The following is a 20,572-nucleotide window of genomic DNA, read 5'->3' as shown; positions in this document are numbered from 1 at the left end:
CGAGGCTTTCCAGTTTCTCGATTAATTTCCTTCTATTGACAGTGTCAAAGGCTTTGGTGTAATCAATGAAGATTACATACTTCTTCTTGTATGTCCTTTAGCAGGCAGCTCGCCGCTATCAGTGTGGATCTCGCTTTTCGAAATCCAAATTGTTCATCAGGTAACAGTGGTTCCATCAGGTTACTTATTTTCTGTGCTAATAGTTTGGTGAGTATTTTAAATGCCACCGACTCCAGGGCTATCCCTCTGTAAGATTCTGGTTTGCTCATGTCCTTTTGTTCTTTATATAGCATCTTTATGACTGCCTTCCACCATGCATTAGGTATGTTACCAGATTCCACGCATTTGTTCATTAGCATTGTCCACACTGGTTCTAGGTAGGGTAATGTAGCTTTTCGATGCTCTGCGCAAAGTCCGTCTATCCCCAGTGCCTTGTTTACCTTGCTTGTTGAGATGGCCTTTCTCACTTCCTCACTTGTGAAGATTGTAGTTTTTTCACTTTCCTCTCCTCTAACTTCGGTCTGGTTTCCTTAAGGGCTAACACACCTCTCATATGATTGTCCCAGGTCTCCATAGGTATGTCTGCTGGAAATCGCGGCTGCCGTGGTCTGAGTGTCTTATAAGGGTTCTTCTCAGCATCCTTTACAAGCTATTCGTCTTCCTTTGCCCTAAATTCCCGTTTTTTTTAGCTTTAGTAGCGCCTTGAATTTCTTCCTTGCTGTCTGGTAGCATTCCAGGTCTCTTTTGTATTTCGTTCTCTTAGCTAAGTGCATTTTTGCTAGTGTAATGAGAATCTGCATGAAGGTAGCGATTTGTGTGGGTAGGCTTACGATAGATGGTATGTCCTAAAGAGCTGTCCGATCTCTTTCTAATTAGAACATCCAAGAAAGGAAGGCATCCGTCCAACTCCATCTCCATACTGAATTTAAATGAAGGATGTTGCTGATATTGCTGGTTTAGAAATAAATGAAGTTTCTCAGAACCTTCCGTCCAGGCCACAAATGTATCATACATATCTCCATAACATCATAGGTTTGACAGGTGCTGAAGCAATAGCCTCCTTCTCAAAATGCCCCTAGAGGAAATTAGCCATTACGGGTGAACGTGGACTTCCTATAGCCACTCTGTCCATTTGTTCATAAAAATTGGACCCACAAGAAATAGCTGGAAGTCATGCAGTGGTAAAATAGCTTAGTAATATCCTCAGGGAACAGATGTTCAATGAGAGACATGACCAAGTCAATCAGCACTTTGGTGAACAAGGACTCCACATCGAAATTCACCAAAAGTACATTAGGTGTTGACGAAATACAGAGAGTCCCTGAAGTATGATTCAGTACATCCTATGTGTAGCTGAAGCAATTTGCTTAGGTATTTAGCCAGACATACATAGGAAAATCTATTGCACTAACAACAGGTCTTAAGGGAACATTTTATTTATGGATCTTAGGAAGTCCATATAATCTAGGTGGCCCTGCGTCCTGCGGGTATAGATGTTTAGCCTCCCCTTTTGGAATTTTGAAGACTGTCTTAAGAGCTTCACGCTGGCATTGGACACACGAGTGGTAGGGTCAAGTGAGCTCAGTCTGCAAACAGGCTCTGGCAATATAGTCAAGACCTTATTCTTATCCTTATCAGTATCCATAACCACTGTCACACTACCCTCATCACCTGAGAGAATGGTCAGTTCAGAATCATCCCTAAGTTCCTTCAGAGTTCTCCTCTCGCCTCTTGTTAAATTGACATGGCAGAAGCCCAAAAGCCCACATCATGTCACATTTTATTGTTTGCAAAAGCATGGAAATACAGCGACAATGATCAAATGCAACAACATTATATTGTGGGGACACACACATTCATGGAAAATCAAAAGAATTTAGGAATAATGGAAGGAATATTGCATACTTTCTGGAATGTTGGGTGAATGCAGGATATAATGTGTCATCTACTGGTTTTAAATGGCCTGCTGTCCATTGTTGCATGCAGGTGATAAAATGGGCTTTCTTAGCAAAAAGAGTAGACTGACAGCCATGAAAAAGTGGATAGTATTATATTCAAACTAAAGTTCAGAGATCAGACACTGAAGTCACTGTTATTGTTTATCCATTCTACCACTGTAGGAAAATGGAAACTACTCCCACTTCTAAGACCTGTAAGAAAGATATTGGGGAATGTTGACTACAAAAAGTATTCCTTATACAGATGATTATCTTAAAAGAAAGCTACATTCTGTACAAGATCAGTTCAGCATCAGTATGCTGGACTCATGGTGCAATTGCTTGCACATTGCCTCCAAATCATTGTGAACTGAATGGCATAGTACGGTAAACAGGCACACTGGACAACATAATGTTAATACCAAGGTGAATGAAATGAAAAATATAATAAATAATGCATTTGAATCAGTCAGCCATGAGGAATGACTGAATTACAGAAGATAGTTCAAAGGGGATATAAAGGGTGAGTGTGGAAAGCAGATATAATTGCACTATGTCAACCAAACTCTAATCATTAGGATTTCAGCAGTTCCTCCAGCAGTGCTGACAGGAGTAAACAGGAAACCCTTGACTCCCCAATGGAGGCCATTGAACCACTCATTAATACTTAGATATCATGATAATTACTATTGAGAACATTTAAAGGATGAATGCTGGATTCTTTCTCTTCGCATTTTCTCAATTACTTATGAGGTGGTCAGCATTTTGTGTCAATATGTCCCAGGATTATGACAAGATGACCTTCCTCACATCAACTACATGGGAAGGTATGTATTTACTATTGCATGTTTCTGTGGTGTGTAGGTCTATCAAGTGCCCGAGCCACAGGAACTATCTAAATGCAGTTAAGATCCTTGACCCGGTCAGGAATTAAAGCCAGGCCCTTTAGAACTGGTCATGGTTACTCACCCATTCCGGCCTTCCCATTATCAAGTTCGGCGGTGGATATCCTGCATTTTAGTTTATGCCTTCAAAGAAACCTGATTTTTAGGACTTTACCTTTACCCATCCTATTCTGTTGTTTTCATCACACCGCAATATCTACTGCATGCTATACGCATCTACTATCTCGCTTGTAGCTTCACAACACATCACGTGATTTCTGACCCTGTGGGATATTCATTGGATAGCTTTAACTGCACGTTTAAATATTCTGGCAAATTCTACTCTTACAATATATACTGTGCTGCTTTTCCAACGTTATTGTTCAGCATCAACTGTGTGGTTTGCAAGGTGAGTGAGTGGCTGGTGGTGTTTCATCCAGAGCAGATATTTGCCATGAATGAGGTGAGCTGGGCAGTGTTAATTATGAGTGGATCTTATTTACATGAAAATGAATTTTGACCTCAAAGGTCTATAAATTAATATGTGGAAGTAACAGGTGAAATTCATGGTGTAATTTTTTTTTTCTTTTGCTAGTGGCTTTACGTCACACCGACACAGATAGGTCTTACGGCAATGATGGGATAGGATAGGCCTAGGAGTTGGAAGGAAACGGCCGTAGCCTTAATTAAGGTACAGCCCCAGCATTTGCCCGATTTGAAAATGGGAAACCACAGAAAACCATCTTCAGGGCTGCCAACAGTGGGATTCAAACCCCCTATCTCCCGGATGCAAGCTCGCAGTCGAGCACCCCTAACCACATGGCCAACTCGCCCACAAAAGCAATTGCTTGGCTGGAACTGTGCAGCAGTGTTAAAAAATGGTTAAACTGAAAGGGAACTGTGTGAGTATACCTCTTTCCTGGACTTAAAATTCTCACAGGAAGAAGCAATTTAGAAGTGTTGAAAAGACTTTCATACCCAGCTGGGACTCTGTTTTCAAACGTTATGGTGCTGTTTAAATTTTCTAAGAAGCCTAGAGCTGAATTTAAATCCTTTCAATTATGTGTAAAGCTTTGCATGGATTTGAGTTTTGAAGAACATTCAATATTGTTTGTTCACTGCCTTATTTAAGAATTGGCAAAGAGATAATATTGTGAGTTACTTTTGTCGCAATTGGCTCTGTAATCTAGTATTTAGGTTTCAAATCATTGCTTCTAGTCATTTCTAGACTAGGGAATTAGTGTTATATAAATAAGTTTGTCAACCAACCCTTCCCTCCTCCTCCCTTTTCCGCTCTTTTATAATGTTCCCTTTGAAAATGTATTAGAATTAATTTTAGTTATATATTCTGAGCATTGGTCGTGAAGCCTTATTCAACTTGGTGTAAATGATTGAATTTTATATTTTGTGCCTCCTTCTTTGGGGCCTAGAATTGTAAGTAACTCCTTCAAATTGCTTTGGTTAACCTGGAACAGAATGTTAAAATGTTATATGGATTCCTTGAAGGCATTTTGTTTGATGATAGTAAATAATAGGATCTAGGGTATGTTGACAATATGATATCTGACTTTGAAATATTGAATCTTCTGTGGTATTATTAAAGTCATAATCCTCATATGCTTCTTATCCCTTCCCTTTATTTGATAATGTCTTAGTACCTGGGGTCTGACTTCCCTGTTGACAAACAAACCTTATGTTTTCTCGTCAACTGCACCCGGCAGCCCTCTTTCGCAGTGTTATATAGGAAGAAAGAGATAGCTATCTGATCTTGAGACGTTTGTGGAATTCCCATAAGGGGATCATAAATACATGCGTTATCCTTGGGGTTTAGTGTCTAGCCTTTTAAGTTTCTTTGAAAGATTTATTGTAATGACTCTTCCAAGTATAAGCAATACAACATAGTTTTGCTAGCTCAGGACCACCCATCCTGCTGCCCAAAGATACGAGGGATGTTACAAAACATAGGCCACTTTGATTACCATTCAGACCAGTAATAACGTTAGTTTATGAAATAATGAGAGAAGTTTCAATCTCCTCTCTTGGATAAATATATGTTAACCATCCCTGTATATTAGCTCCTATATTATTATTATTATTATTATTATTATTAATATATCCATGCTCAGATGTGTACATTGCAAACAGAAGACTGGTGTTTGTGTGGTGATAGGTGTTATTACACCACGTCAGCAAAGCTGCGTGGTTCTTACATGAGAATAATTTGCCTTCGCTTTATGAAAGCAACTAAAGGATCAGGATGGAATCTACTGTAGTCTTCATTAAGGTACAACCCGAGTATTGGTGTAGAAGTGGGAAATCTCAGAAAACCATCTTCAAGACTTCAAACCCACCAACTCCCAAACTGCAGGCTAACATTTAGATGACCCATCAACTCAGCCAACTCGTTCCTCACTTGTTCATCACTACTGGTGGTGTATATTTCAAGCCATACACTTAACTCCTCAGTGATCCGGAATATCTGAGTGCTGCTTTACTCACCAGACAGGCACGAGATGAAAGTGACGTCCTTGTATTTGCATGGGTGTTTTTACAATGAGATGAAAACTAGTAAAATCGTTGATTCACAAACACTGAGTGAAAGAACAGAAAACAGTCCAAAGATTCATTTAGCAAAATCCCAGGTTAATGAGACAATTAGTTCTTGGAAAGAGGGCATGTACTTTCGTTCTCCATTACTTCATCGCACGCACCCTGCACTCTCATCCTTATCTTATGCATCTGCTCTCACTTCGCACAGTTCAGTCTGGTATAGTGCTCTTATCGCCTGATTTATTTGAAGTTGATCACACTTTCATTTTCATTCAAAATTCACCATACCATGCTTTTGTGCCACACAATATCATATTTCAAAATGACAGTAAGGCATGTAGTTATGAGTTGTAAGGAGTTTCAAGGTGTTGAGAGAATTATATGAATCCTCACCAGATCATGTCAATATGCATATCAGAGGAAAGATGGTGATTTATACCATTAGTCTACATAAGGAAACGCCCCGTAGAGAAGCATATATTCTCTGGAATGCAACAGAAATTTCAGGCTATTTGCCCTCAGGCAGAAAGAGATCACAAAGTCGCAAACTATATTGAAAGAAAAAAAAAATACTGATTTGGGATGATTCTTAAATAGAATCAAGGCAGAGATCTTCAGATTCAAAGGTATACCATTTCCATCTTAACAATTTTAAAGCTTTATAAGCTAGAACAAAATGAAGTTCGGCCAATGAGTGTCTATACCACGCATGGATGACGACATCAAGGGGTTAAGGAATAAAGCACAGATAAAAATGTACCAAAATGTTGTTGACGGAACGCAATTCATTTTAAAATTTCTTCTAGCATTCTGTACCAAGAACATAAAATAAAACTGCAGGAAATCTTTTGCAAATGGGTTAGCACCACACTTCCTACTGTAGTTGTCATTTACCGAGCAGTTTTATGCCATCAATGACAATTTTCTTGGATAGACAAGAAATATTTAAGCAATTCTCTTCACTTCTTTTTATTAGTCGTCTCATATGCTGTGCCGAATGCCTGCACAATGTACACCTTATCTCTGCAAATTTCAAAATAAATTAATTTTTTCTACCTTAAAAAATGTATTTTTTTAAAACACACCCACACATACAACTTTCTTCATAGTATTCTGAACTTCTACCATCAGAATCGATTTTCCGCTCCAGCAAGCCGGGTAGGGTGTTTACGAGCCTCCGCCAGTTCGTCTTATCCATACATAGCTGATGTTCTACCTTTTGCTGCCAACTTACATCACCTTTACCCACCTATCATGAGGCCTCCCTCTGGGCCTCTTACCAACAACATTCCTTTCATAGTATGCTTCTGGGGTCCTAATTAGAGCCATCCTTCTCATATGTCCATACCATCATAATCTGTTTAATTCTATGGCTTCCAACAGGCTCCTGTCCAATCCAAGTTAATGCTGAATACTTTCATTCCTTATTTTGTCTCTCCTTGTCTTTTGGAGACATGACCAAAGTAACTTCATTTCAGTGGCCTGTAGGCAACATTGTGCAGATCTAGTCAACATTGCTGCTTGCAGTCCATATGTTAGAATTGGTACAAGATATGTTTTGTACAGTGTGAGCTTGCAAGCTTGGGGAAATGAGTCAGCCCAAACTAATTGACGAATGGAGTGGTAGAATTTTGATGCAGCTTGTAATCTATTGCCTATTTCTTGGTTTATGATATTGTCAGAAGAAGCAAAGTGCCTTAAGTATTTGAAGTTATTGATAATGTCTACTTCTTCATTTTGCTCTCACAGGTAGACTGCTTCAGGATTTTGACTCATCAATAAACCGACGGTTTTAGTTTGGCTGATGATCATTCCCATTCTTTCAAATTCTTCTTGCCAAAGATCTAGTTTAGCTAGAACTTCTGCTTCTGTCTCACCCCATAGCATAACATCACGAGCAAACACAAGTGCATTCATAGTCAGATCCTTCTTTTTCACTGCTTTTATAACCTCATCCATTACAGTAATGAAGAGAGGTGGTGATAGACAACTTCCTTGGTGGATTCCGCTCTTGGTTTCAAAACAGTTTAAACTGCTTTTTGTCTCTCAATATAGTTGTTTTATTACATTTAATGAACTTCATGTTGGCCCTTATTGAAAATTGTATATTCCCTTAAAAAATTAAGTTTATTAAAATGGTAAATCTACATCACATTTGGCAAGGTCTTTAGAAATTTGCTTTTCCCATCTACCACAAGGCCTCCCTCTGGGCCTCTTACCAACAACATTCCTTTCATAGTATGCTCTTGAGGTCCCAATTGGAACCATCCTTCTCATACGGCCATACCATCGTAATCTGCTTAATTCTAAGGTTAATTCTGCTGAATTCAAATTCATTATTGAATAGATTGACCATTTTAATAAACTTAATAGTTTTAAGATAACATTTGTTTTACTCGAGCTATAATCTCATCTGGCATCTCTTTACACCTCAGACATTCCCATATGTGCTTACGTGGTACATGATCATATACCTTCTCAATATCCAACAATACAACTATAACTGTTCTGTTCTTCTCCCAGTATTTTTCAAAGAGCATTCTTGTCAAAAAAATTAGGTCTAGTGTTGTTCTTCCTTCAGTTTAGGTTTAACAAATTTTCTGATTTTTCTCTCCAGGATGGTCTCATATATTCTTAACCCATGAGATGGAAGGGTTATGCCTATCACTTCTTTCGGTCACCTTTCTTAAATAGTGGAATAATCACTCCTTGCCTCCAGTCACTGGGGATTTCATTTTCTTCCTGAATTTTATTTAGTACTCTGTACAACCATTGTATTCCAGGTTATCCAAGTGCTTTTATAATGTCCACACTGAATTCATCCAATCCTGCAGATTTGTTTTTCATTTTACATATTGCTGTCTCTACTTCCAGCCAGGTCAAACTTTCTATATTATAATTTAAGGGGTTTAGAGGGGCATCTTGTGTATCATCACTTGTATTACAGTTCAGTAAGTGATTGAAATATCCACTGAACTCCTGTAATATTTCATTTTCATTTCTAGTTACCTCTTCGTCTGGGAGCTCTACTGTGTTGATAATACTATTATCATTTCTTTTGTTTTTAACAATGCTATACAGGAGCTTCTAGTATTTGTCTTGCCCTATTCTATTGGCAAGATCTTCTTTGCATTTCCATTTCTCAATGTCAACTATTCTTTCGACCTGTAATTCTTTTTCTCTGTAAAATGTTAGTTTATCCTCGATTTCACTTGGATTTCCTTGCACTCCGGCACAGTATACAGCTCCTCTTGCACCATTTCTAGCTTTGACAGCATCTTTTACATCCTCATTCCACCATGCTGTTTCTTTGGATTTTCTTATTTGGCTCTGCCATCCACGTGCTCTTTCAGCTGTCTTCAACAATACCCTCCTCAGGTAATCCAATTCCTCAACTGTAGATCTCAGTTCTTCTTTTGATAACATCTTCCAAACATTTTCTCGAAATATTTCCTTCATCCTTGATTCAGAAAGACTCCAAGTTTGATTTTTTGGTGGTTTGTTTTTATTTTTTAGTGAAGATTTTAGGAGGTCTTCTCATTGTGATATCTGAAACCAACAGCCTGTGGTCTCCATCCACATTTTCACTAGGAATTACTCTGACATCATTTACAATTTTTCAAACTTCTTGGTCAGCGAGTATATAATCAATCACAGTTCCATAATGACCGTCCCAACTATATGTTGTGATCTAATGCGTATCTCTTTTCTTGCACCAAGTGTTACATACAACCATATTGTTCTGCATACAATAATCTAGAAGATGTTTGCCCTCTGTTGAACTATTCCCCATTCCATGAGGACCCAGGGAGGATTCATAGCCCAGTCTGTCTGATCCAACCTGAGCATTAAAATCTCCCATTACTACCAAATTTTCACAATTCATATATTCTTCCAAGTTGGACAGGAAGGCTTTTTTTTCCTCATTTGAACATCCTGATTGTGGAGCATAGATCTTGATTACAATATATTGTCTCCGTTCCAATTTACTGACACTTTAATTATTTTATCACTGACAAATTCAATCTGGCTACAAACATCAATATCTTTATAAAGTATAAAGCACACTTCATTTCTTGACTCCAAGGTATTTCCTGACCAGTATACTGTAGTTTATAGTCTAGACGGAGGTGTCTTATTCCTGTTGCCTTCTATTCTGTTTCAATCATCTCCATGGTAAGAATTTTCCTTTTCTCCATCATATCAACTATTTCTTCAGTTTTATTTGTCAGTGTTAGAATATTCAAGGTTTCAATCCGGCAACTGGGTCTTGATTTGGGTTTCGTACCTGGTGAAGCTTCAGGCTGTAAGCCGTCATACGTACCTAACTGTTGTCATCTTGAGTTCTTCGATATTTCTCTCATATTTCTCTTGAAAGCAATTGCAGTTACTCTCCAACTGACTTGCTAGTCCTAATGTTGGAGAAGATTTGCTGTCAGGTTTATCTCCTTTAGCCTTCAACAGTCCCCTGCCACATCTGCAAGGCATCAGCTTCCTGCTGAATTTATGTGTCATTTCCTGCACAAAGTCTTCAACAAACTGCCTAAGGGTGAACTCCTCTGCCCATAGCAATTGGTTCTCCCTTAGTTTGTCAGGTTTGGTAACGGCCGCCCAACCCTCGGCCAGACAGTTGCAGGTAGTACGGTCTACTGTCGCATATGGTAGCAGGATGTACGTGACCTGACTGACTTCTACTGACAAGAAATTCATTCCAGTTGAAAATAGTAATGTGTAAGTAGAAAATTAACCCTCGAAGAGGCGGTCATTTATCCTGTAGTGGCAGCGATATTTTACCGGTGTTGCAGACGCTTAGTATAAATTGTGTTAAAAATCGTTGACATGTTATACATATGTAAACAGCACACCCTTTTAACCTCAAAAGTACAACGAATAATATGATGATGATACTAAAGCTGTTATTTATCATCCACAAAGTGTAAGACCAAAAATATATTGAATTTGTTTATATTATTTATTTTTGCAAAAGTTTTTCTGTATATAATATGTTTATATTTAGGTAAATTTAAAAAAATGACATATGCAAAAGGAGCACCACTTCATGGTAAATAGTTGCATACTGGTATATAGTTTATAATACTGTTATTAGCTCGAAAAACTATACAACAATATATACAACAATTGTACGCTACCACTTGTACGTTTCACTCAGAGTCATTTGGGTGGGTCTTTCTTTTACTCCACGATTGTCAGGCCTCCAGAAGTGCACTAGTTTATGATAACACGCCTAGTGAATACCACCATTACATCCTGGACACCAGAATGTAGACTTCTTCTTTTCTTGCAAGCACACAACACATAGGCGATTTTTATTCTGTGGCAATTTTTTGAGAGCATGAGAGGGGCCTCCTGCTTGACCTGTTGGCCTCACAACTGGAATATGGAACTGTTCTCTTAGCAATCCCCTAACTATAGTGATCATGAAGTCTCATCTTGCTAAAGGCTTATCAGTGTTCTTTATGTTCAGGATGTATGCGTCAAATAATGTCATATCTAAAAGATTTGAAAAAATTTGCTTCCAGTACCTTCTGGTCAGTCTGGAACAAGTGGCATGGAAAATGCACTTATCTTTATTTTCTACACATCCCATGAAGATATTGTAGTTATGAATCGCTAGTGGTTTCAACCCTTCATTTCCATTTCGACTCCTTACAACAGCGTGACATCCAGTTGTGAGACAAAAAACTAGTTTCCGTATTTTCATGTCTTTATAAGCAACCAGTAGAACGTCACCTTGCCTAAAGTAAATGGTTCACCTAGGTTCAAGTTTTGCACCTAATACAATCTGAAACAGTCCATCTGAAGATTTATTCACTGTTTCTGCGAGGAAATGATTCAGTATTGCTGACATGAGTGCATATCAAAACTTCAGATTGATATCAGAAGGAAAACTGGTGACTAAATATAGCTGGCTCAGCTAAGACATACGTGTGGCCGACCGCTGAGTATGTAGCAGCTAGCACAAGACAGCGGGATTATGACGCTACTTTGGCAACGATTTTCACTAGATTAGTGCAAAATGCTATTATACAAACTATTTCATGATTATGATCGAACATTTCTCCTTCAATTGATTCGTAATTAGCACATTTTGATAAATAATAATTCGATTATCGAAATAAAATGAAGAGCATGTCAAAACGCCTGATATCAGGCGTTGCCATTGGGCAAACGCATAAAACGCGTGATATTAGGTGTTTGCCACTTGGAGGGTTAATAAAATATATGCTGGAAAGTGAATTCCATTCAAGAACAAAGAAGAAAGTGGTGGGATTCTATTTCTCACAATTCAACTTACCAGTGGTGTGACATCTTTAGTTCTTGGATGTAATGTGTCATATTCTACATCTGAAATAACTGAAGCCCATGCCGCACTCTGGGCGAAACACTGGTAACTTTTGACGATTGAGTTTCCTGAATTTTATTTGTAGCTATCTCAATCGGAAGCCATATTTTGCTCATGCTAGCCCGGGAGGGCAATATAGCAAGTGGAGATGCAATTCCCTCCTAGTACATCGGCACTGCATTGTGCTTATCACATGTATGGCTTGCAGTGGTGTCGCTACCGCCGTGCTAGCTGGCCAGTGTCTTGGAGGAGGTGCGGTATCCAACTGATGAGCCCATGCCGCACTCTGGGCGAAACACTGGTAACTTTTGACGATTGAGTATCCTGAATTTTATTTCTAGCTATCTCAAGCGGAAGCCATATTTTGGTCATGCTAGCCCGGGAGGGCAATATAGCAAGTGGAGATGCAATTCTTCCCTAGTACGTCGGCACTGCGTTGTGCTTATCACATGTATGGCTTGCAGTGGTGTCGCTACCGCCGTGCTAGCTGGCCAGTGTCTTGGAGAAGGTGCGGTATCCAACTGATGAGCCCATGTCGCACTCTGGGCGAAACACTGATAACTTTTGACGATTGAGTTTCCTGAATTTTATTTCTAGTTCAGATAACCATTGTAGAAGACTACTTTATTTCACAGTTTTCAAACTTAGTACCGAACCTTTTGAAATCTCAGTAAACGTGTTTATTGAATGCTCTGTTAATTACTTAAATACATTAATTGCCCAATGTAAATGCATAAAAATGACTAAATAATACTGCAGAATAAAGAAACATTACTTAATCAAATTAATGTAACTAATTGCTGAAAATGGAGCAAAATTGAATAAAATTCATAAAAATCTAAATGGCAAAAATGACAAAAAGCTTTATAAATATGCATTTCTGTAATAAGGAACTATGATAAGGATTTATGTATGTGTATGATGCAATCAAAAGATAACTCATCAAAACCTGGACCCTCATGATAATTATTGAGGAATGCAGCACATATCTCAGGTAGCCAAATATTTTGAAAGGGTACAAGAAAATCGAATGAGAAGAAAGGAAGAAGGACATATACAAAATGAAAGATCAACACTAGTTCCATCTTCAGTATCAGGCAGTTCATGGAAAAACATTAGGAATACGGAAGAGATATGGTGACAATATTCTTTGATTTAGAAAAGGCTTAATGATAGTGTTCCCAGAGCAAAGGTATGGAAAGAAATGCAACAGAAAGAATTCAGAAAGTTGGTGATAGCAATTTATGTTTTAATATGAATTACAACTAGGTAACCATCCTCAAGATTTGGAAAGCAAATCATATGACATGCACAAAAATTGTTTTAACAATATCCAGACACATGTGGAAAGCACAGAGTGGTTTTAGAACAAACAGGACTATGACAACAAAGTGTGAAGGAGACAGAGGGGAGGGGGAGCTGTTTGTGGTGTGGGGTGCAAAATAAACATACTGAGTAAGAAAATTATGGAATGAATATCACCATAGAAAAGAGTAGACTAGAGCAGAAAGGGAAAGGAATAATAAAAATCAACGGACAAACCCTTCAAAATGTGGAGAGCTTCAAGTACTTCAGAAGCAAACTGATGCAGTATGCAGGTTGGACAAGGAGGTGTAACATTGCACTCCTAGGTGGACAAGGGATGAGAGAAAAATCATATAAGGATTACTTCATTAACCCATTGATGCACTTTGACGGATGTGTCCATCCTCATGCCTGTGTTGTTTCAGCGTACTGTCAATGTTACCGAGACCCAGTGTAGTCCCTTCTTGTTGCTATTGATAAATCAAAAATTTGTAATTTGTGCTCTTTGTCATCTTTTATTCCATGGATAACTTGGCAAAACTGAATTAAATATGTAATGTTTTGATGATCATGTAAACAAACAAGGCAGTGGTGAATGAAGAAGACATTCTATTCTGGCTCGATAAAAATGAAGATGAAAGTGATCTTGCAGCTTCTGAAAGTAAAGGAAGTGATTTTATTAACCCATGAGTGGTCGCCAGGAGAATCGTAACATGAGTGGTCGCACGTGAGACTTTCTCTCACATTAAACTTCACTGAAAATAAATATGTTTCCTCAATTTTGCAGGGAGTAAGAGTGAAATGAGACACAAAGTCTGAGTTATACATTTTAGATTTTAAAAAATAAATAATTAGTGATATATTACAGAGAAAATTACCACTTAAAGGAAATTAGTCATTAGTGCAGTCACATGTCAGTACGTAATATTCACAAGAGTGCCAGGCACTGGTTCTCTGAGCCGAAGTTGGCAAGTTCGATCCTGGCTCAGCCCGGTGGTATTTGAAGGTGCTCCGATATGTCAACAACATGTCTGTAGATTTACTGGCATGTAAAAGAACTCCTGGGGGACAAAATTCCTGCACCTTGGCATCTGCAGAAACTGTGAAAAGTAATTATTGGGACCTAAAATCAATAACATTTTTATTAATATAGAACTTTCTGACAGATGCAATACGAATGCAAAAATAAAGTGCAATAGGTCTTCTCTCTAACATTTCAGATAGCTGGATTTTATAAAAAAGCTTATTACCCAACATTCTTCATCGACTAAATTTTTTAAGACTCATTTATCAGTAACTGCAAATGGAAAACGTTTCGTGCGTAACTTAAGTCAAATACTAACATCTACAACAGGAGAAAGTTTCCCTCTCGACTTCAATATAACACCAACGCTACTGGTCACGTGATAAGAGAACCTCTCACACAGGGTGCATAAACTCCTTTACGAATCTTCATTCCAACTAGAGGAGAGGATGCTTGCCCTTCAAATGTGAATCGCCTTACTCACGACAGTTATCAACTCAACTAGAAGAGGGAACAGTCACCTCCCTTGCATCACTGAGAAGTAAACTCACAATACAAAATAATGTGAGAGAAAATCTCATATAGCGACCACTTGCGGATTAAATCAGTAACTTCCAGTGATGATTCTGATGAAGATTCCAGAACGCATACATAAAATCCTACTGGAAATGGACTTGCATCTCCCGTGGCACTGTTAGCAGGTAGGCCTAATTCAAGTAACAAATGGATTTGGACTCATTTCAAAAATCAGCCTCCTGATGATGTGCATAATAATGCTCTCTGCAACATAAATTCTGTTGTCACAAGACGTCTTTAAGAAAATCCTAGTGAATTGGAGGTTATGAATGAATTTCTAACCCTCCAGTTTTACAATCATGTTACCAATGAGACCAATGCTTATGCCTGTCAATTTCTTGCTGCAAAACTGCTTTAATCCATTTTACTTCTAAATAGCATGTATTTTATATTTCCAGTTATTCCTCCACAATTTGCGATAGCTGCTTTACAAAAAAGTTGTTAATACAAGTAATGAAATATCACTAGTATTTTAGCTGAAAATAATTTCAATTTTATTTCTAAAAAAAGGGTGTATGAAAGGGTTAATGTAAGTTATAACATCTCACCAATTATTAGAAGACTGGACACAGGTTTTAACATAAATGGTTTTATACTTCTCAATAAAATTTACCAATTCAAAAGTTATATACACTGCTGGAAATTAAAAAAATTAGTACACCTGAATAGACGACATCGATTTTGATCCAATGACGGCAGATGCCACCTGGGGGACAGTAGATGTACTGATGTTTCAATGTCATCCGCCAACAGATAGCATAGAGTAATAGCTGCCAGAGCGCCATCTGCGCTTACCCTTTAATAGGGAATGTTTACAGCCATAAGGCTTGGTGTGATGTAAACGGGTGAAACAAACAGACACCATGCCACAGAGATGCACTCGTGTTTCCTATAGCCAACTGAGCGAGTTTGACAGGGGTCAAAAATTTGTGGCCTTCCGAGTGGCCTGATGGTCCTTTCGAAGAATTGACACACAAGCTGGATGTGCTGTATCAGTGGTGCAACGATGCTGGTTGCAATGGTCACGTGAACATTCTCACACCTGTAGAACATCCACACAGCATAGATGTCTGCCAAGATCGTCGTATTGTAAGGGCAGCAGTGGCAGATTGTACAGCTACCACAGTACAGATAAGAGGGTTTGTGAGCCCAGAAGTTTCAACACGACCTGTTTCAGTTGATGATGGTGTCCATAGACAGCGAAACCGGTACTGAATAAAAAATGTTGTGAATATATTAACAACATGTTATGTATTGGAAAAAGGTGTATAAATCAAATTTCCCTCTATTGTATGTTATCTTCTTTCAATACGGACCAGATACCGGTAGGAAGTTTTTAATGTTGAATGTTGCCAACCAGTTACTAACAGTGGGACTACGTGCAGGCACATCTCTAACCCGTCTTCTACTCATGCCACAGCATCGATGCGCACAGCTCGACTGGTGCCGTCAGAGGATCACTTGAAAGATGGAATGGTGGGCTGTGGTCTTCACCAATGAAAGCAGATTCTGCCTGCACGCAAGTGATGGTCGTTTGCGCGTATGACGTGGACCTGGCGAGTGCATTTGTCCAAGACACACTGGCTACAACTCTCGCTCACCTTTTGTGTTTGGGTATGGAACGCTGACCAGTGCTTGGTACATGCAGAATGTTGTAAGACCTATTATTTGCCATTCTTGCAACAGGAAGGTGATGTGTTGTTACTTTGTTCCAAAAGGATAATGCTCACCCAAAAACTGCATGTGAAACTCAACGTGCTCTGCAAGACGTGCAGCAACTTCCCTGAACAGCACGATCTCCGGACTGGTCTCCTATTGAGCACATGTGGGATATGATGGGATGACAACTGACACGTGTGACTCGTCAACCCACAACTCTTGCAAAACTAAGTGAACAGGTCGAAAAGGTGTGGAATAATATATCCCAAGACAGTATTCACCATCTCTATGATCGAATGGATGCCAGAATCAGAGCCTGCATTGCCGCCCGTGAAGGATACCCCACATACTAATATGGATGTTACAGTATGGATCGACACCTGGTACCTCAGTACCGCTTGAGCTATTGATCTGTAAATGTAATCATTTCATATACTCCATATGCACTGTTTCAACAATAAATCTTGAGTGAATTACAAAACCTGCTTCTGCGGTAAATATATACGCTTATGAAGCAATTATGTGTGCTGCTGCTATCTATAGTTATTGGATAGAACCTTAGGAATGTCACAACCTTCTAGATTCATTAAAAATTTGTTTTAAGAGTTTTACAGGTAAATAAAGAACGAGCTGTTGTTTACATTAATCAGCTGTGAAAATGGCAGCGTGCAGATAGGGTAATGCTACCTCGTCTGATACAGCTCATTTTTTAGATGAAATCGACAGCAGTGATGACAAATTATCAGTTATGGACAGTGAGTTTAATGTTTCTGAGAGTGATGATGACAATTCTAGCAAAATAGAAGTAGCTGAAAGCGAGAATGAAAGCGATATAAATAGTAGTGAACCAGACAATGGTTGGAGAGTTTATCGCCCAGCTGATCCAAACTTATAAAGAAACCACACACTTTCATTAGTGGTTTCTCACCTCTCACAGGTAAGAAACCATCTACTCCTGTTGAATTTTTTACACTTTTTGTAAGGAAGAATTGGTACAACAAATTTTTGATGTGACTAACTGCTATGCAAGAGAGAAAATACAAATGAATGCTTCGAGAAGTACCACTCGAAGAAATACAAATAGGAAAGGGGCAAACTGCCTTTCAACTGCATGTTTATTGCTTATAGTGTGTATCTAGAGTGATAAATTAATTGATAATGTTGTGAGTCAGACTTTGTATCTTCATTATACCTTCATTGTAACTATACAGCTTTTTCAAAGAAAAAAATACGACTAGTGCAGGACTACACAAGGAAAAAATTTGTCTGCAAAGGGTTAAGTTGTCTCTTTTCCAGGTAAAATCTGTTATTACATGATTTCTTTTACAGGTATTTTCTTTAGTGCATTGCCCCTCAGAATCGTTTGCTTGTTCTGGATATGCAACAATGTTATTCATCAGACAAGAGTGAGAAATGAAGATGTTAGGAAGGAAGATGGGATAGGAAAGCTAAATGAGAGAGTTGAAAAGAATAAACTAAGGTTATTTGGACATGTAAAGAGAATGGAGGAGAACAGAATTCCAAAACAGATGCTGGAGGCAAAATGCAAGGGCATGAGAGCAAGAGGAAGACCTAGAACAAGATGGCTTGAATCAGTGAAGAGCGGCATAAGAAGACGAAATTTAGACAAGATCATGGAAGAGGAAGATGGAGAAGTACCATAAATACCCCAACCCAGCAGGAGGTGGATAAGGGGAAATTATGATGATGATGTTGTTGAAGAGTGCAAAGAGTGGTGGTATAAAGAATCAAATGGTGTCGGTTAAGAATGTACAAACAACAGCTCGTTGATGTGCTACAAAAAGTGGAAGTTGACTTCAGTCAATCATTGGCATCTCTATGGAACATCTTATCCACCCATATCCACACACATGCCATGAAGTACTAGGCCTAATGAGACTCAAAAAGTGCTTTTTAGACAAGCAGGTGAGGTGTTGGAATGCTGATGTACAGAGTAATTAAGGAAATAAGTGGCTTTAACACATGGCTGGTATCTTGTACTGAAGCACACCATCATTGATTAAAGTCCTTGAGTTGGCAGCAAAACAAGCAGTCGCGGTAGCAAAATCAGAACGCTATAAGCAACTGTATGAAGAACCGGATCAGCCGAGGGAACAAACAAGATCTAATGTTTGGCTAGTGCACAGCACATATCAATAAAAGATGTCCACATTTTCAAAAACATCAAGGATGACAAACATCAAGTCCTTCAAGATCCAAGTGCAATTCTAGAGCACTGAAGGAAGTACTTTTCAAAAATCTCCAATGATGAATTTCCATGCCAAACACGGAGCATCGATCCGGTTCTTGGACCAATACCATCCATCATGACAACAGAAGAGTAAACTGAGATCTGAAAAATGGAGAAAGGATGTGGTATAACACACGTCATCAACACAGCTCTCTTACTCCCAGGAACGGCATCAAGAGAAGACAACGGTTCATGTGGAATTTTTAGACTTGAAAAATGCTTTCAACAGGGTACTCCATGATCTCATCTGGCATGCAGACTCCCTGAAACCTACATCGAATGGACGAAACTTTTGTATCGTAAAGTCAACAGCACTGTTCGCCACCAAGGCTCGGGCCTCTCGCCACTATTCTTTATTCTCTGAATGGACAAAATAATCAATTTTACAGACTCCTGTCGCTCTTTATGGAACTGAGTCCTGGCCAGCAAGATCAAGACACGAACAGACACTCCATGTACTGGAGATGAGGACACTACATTGGAGAATTGGGTTGATATGATGTATGAAATTGAATTCAGCTTCTAACAAGGCTTCAAGTTTGGCTGCTGTCGGAAGTTGTTCATTTGGAAGACCAAGGAAGCGCTGGATAAACAGGTTTGTACAAGATATGAAAAAGTCAATTGCACACCAGAAGATGCATTAGACAACTACAAATGACAATGACACTGTAGATATGTGGATTCTGCGGTCGTGTGAGAACAACACAAGAAAAGAGAGAGACGTATTTTCTAAATTTTACTTATTCATAACTTGACAGACTGAAGTAACTATCAGTTATAAAAACTAAGGAAAGCAGAGTGGAAAAGTTTTATGACAGAATAGAGGTGATTCAGACATGTTTAACAATGGCATGTGGCCTCCAGATAGGCCTGGTGCAGGTCTTTTGATATGATGCCCGTAGGCAACCTGCTCATCATGTTGAGGAGGCATATAAACCCAGTTCCCGTGACAAGCAGAATTAATCAATTATGGTTAAAATTACCGAACCTGCCAGGAATCGAACCTGAGACCCTTGTGACCAAAGGCCAGCACGATAACCCTTTAGCCATGGAGCCGGACGTTCAGACATGTTAAGATGGAGGGAGTGAGAAAGGTTAGGATATGGATATCTAGGAGGAAGGGCAAGAAGAAGACCCAGAGAAAGGTGGTTGAGGATCAAGAATAGTATAATTAGAAGAAACCTGGATTGGAACACAGTTAAGGAGGAAGAATAAGGGGTGGATAGAGGAACATCCCAACCTGGTGAGCTGGAAAAGGGAAATGAATAATGATGATTAGTCATGAAGTGTACTTCCTGACTTCAACAATAATTGTAGTAATCTTATTGAAATGGACTCAACATGCTCTTAAAACCAGAGGATGTCTCGATAAATATCAACAGAACAAATATGTTCTAGGCCGCAATGGCTCACCAATAGGAGCATCCTAAGCGAAATTGGAAGGTTGTGGTTTCAGATACCACTGGTGTATGGTTAGCCATTTTTGCTCTGTACAGAATATCTCTTTGGTATATATTGAACACCACATATACAATGAAATTTTACCTCCAGTACAATTCTAGTTACCAGAATTTACCAATAGCATCCAGTAACTCTCAGGTCATTTTCCCAAAGTACACTGATTTATGGACAAATGATTCATGACAGCTTGTTTAAACTTGAGGAATTCCTTTATCAGAAAGGAAATGTTCTCATTACTTCATCAATACAATTTACAAATGCATTGTTAGCCCCAATTACTTACTATTCAGGATAACTCCTTACCGGTACCATGAGTACCACTGCCCCTTATCAATGTAAAGCTGAGGAGAAATACGTTTCCTCTATATTCACCTTTCACCACATGAACTGGACTAATGAATTAATATATAAGCAAACTCATGGACAGCAATTAATATGCTACCCAAAAGTTCAATGAGTAAAACATTACATCTCATTCCAACATTCACTGTACACTAATGATAATAATTCAGTCCACTGATAAGATTTCTTACATTTCTCCTCTGACCAAGCTGGGAAGCA

The 20,572-nt window shown here is 38.7% G+C and overlaps 1 protein-coding gene across 1 annotated transcript in view; it reads right to left on the bottom strand.

Moving 5' to 3' along the window:
- The window catches only part of LOC136866945 (zinc finger and SCAN domain-containing protein 26), a 95,999-nt gene that overhangs the window by 60,891 nt on the left and 14,536 nt on the right, over positions 1-20,572 (bottom strand). The gene's annotated exons all lie outside the window — the stretch shown is intronic.

This window comes from Anabrus simplex, chromosome 3 (genome assembly GCF_040414725.1).
Source record: "Anabrus simplex isolate iqAnaSimp1 chromosome 3, ASM4041472v1, whole genome shotgun sequence".
Lineage (NCBI taxonomy): Eukaryota > Metazoa > Arthropoda > Insecta > Orthoptera > Tettigoniidae > Anabrus > Anabrus simplex.
This window is presented reverse-complemented; position numbering and strand designations above follow the sequence as displayed.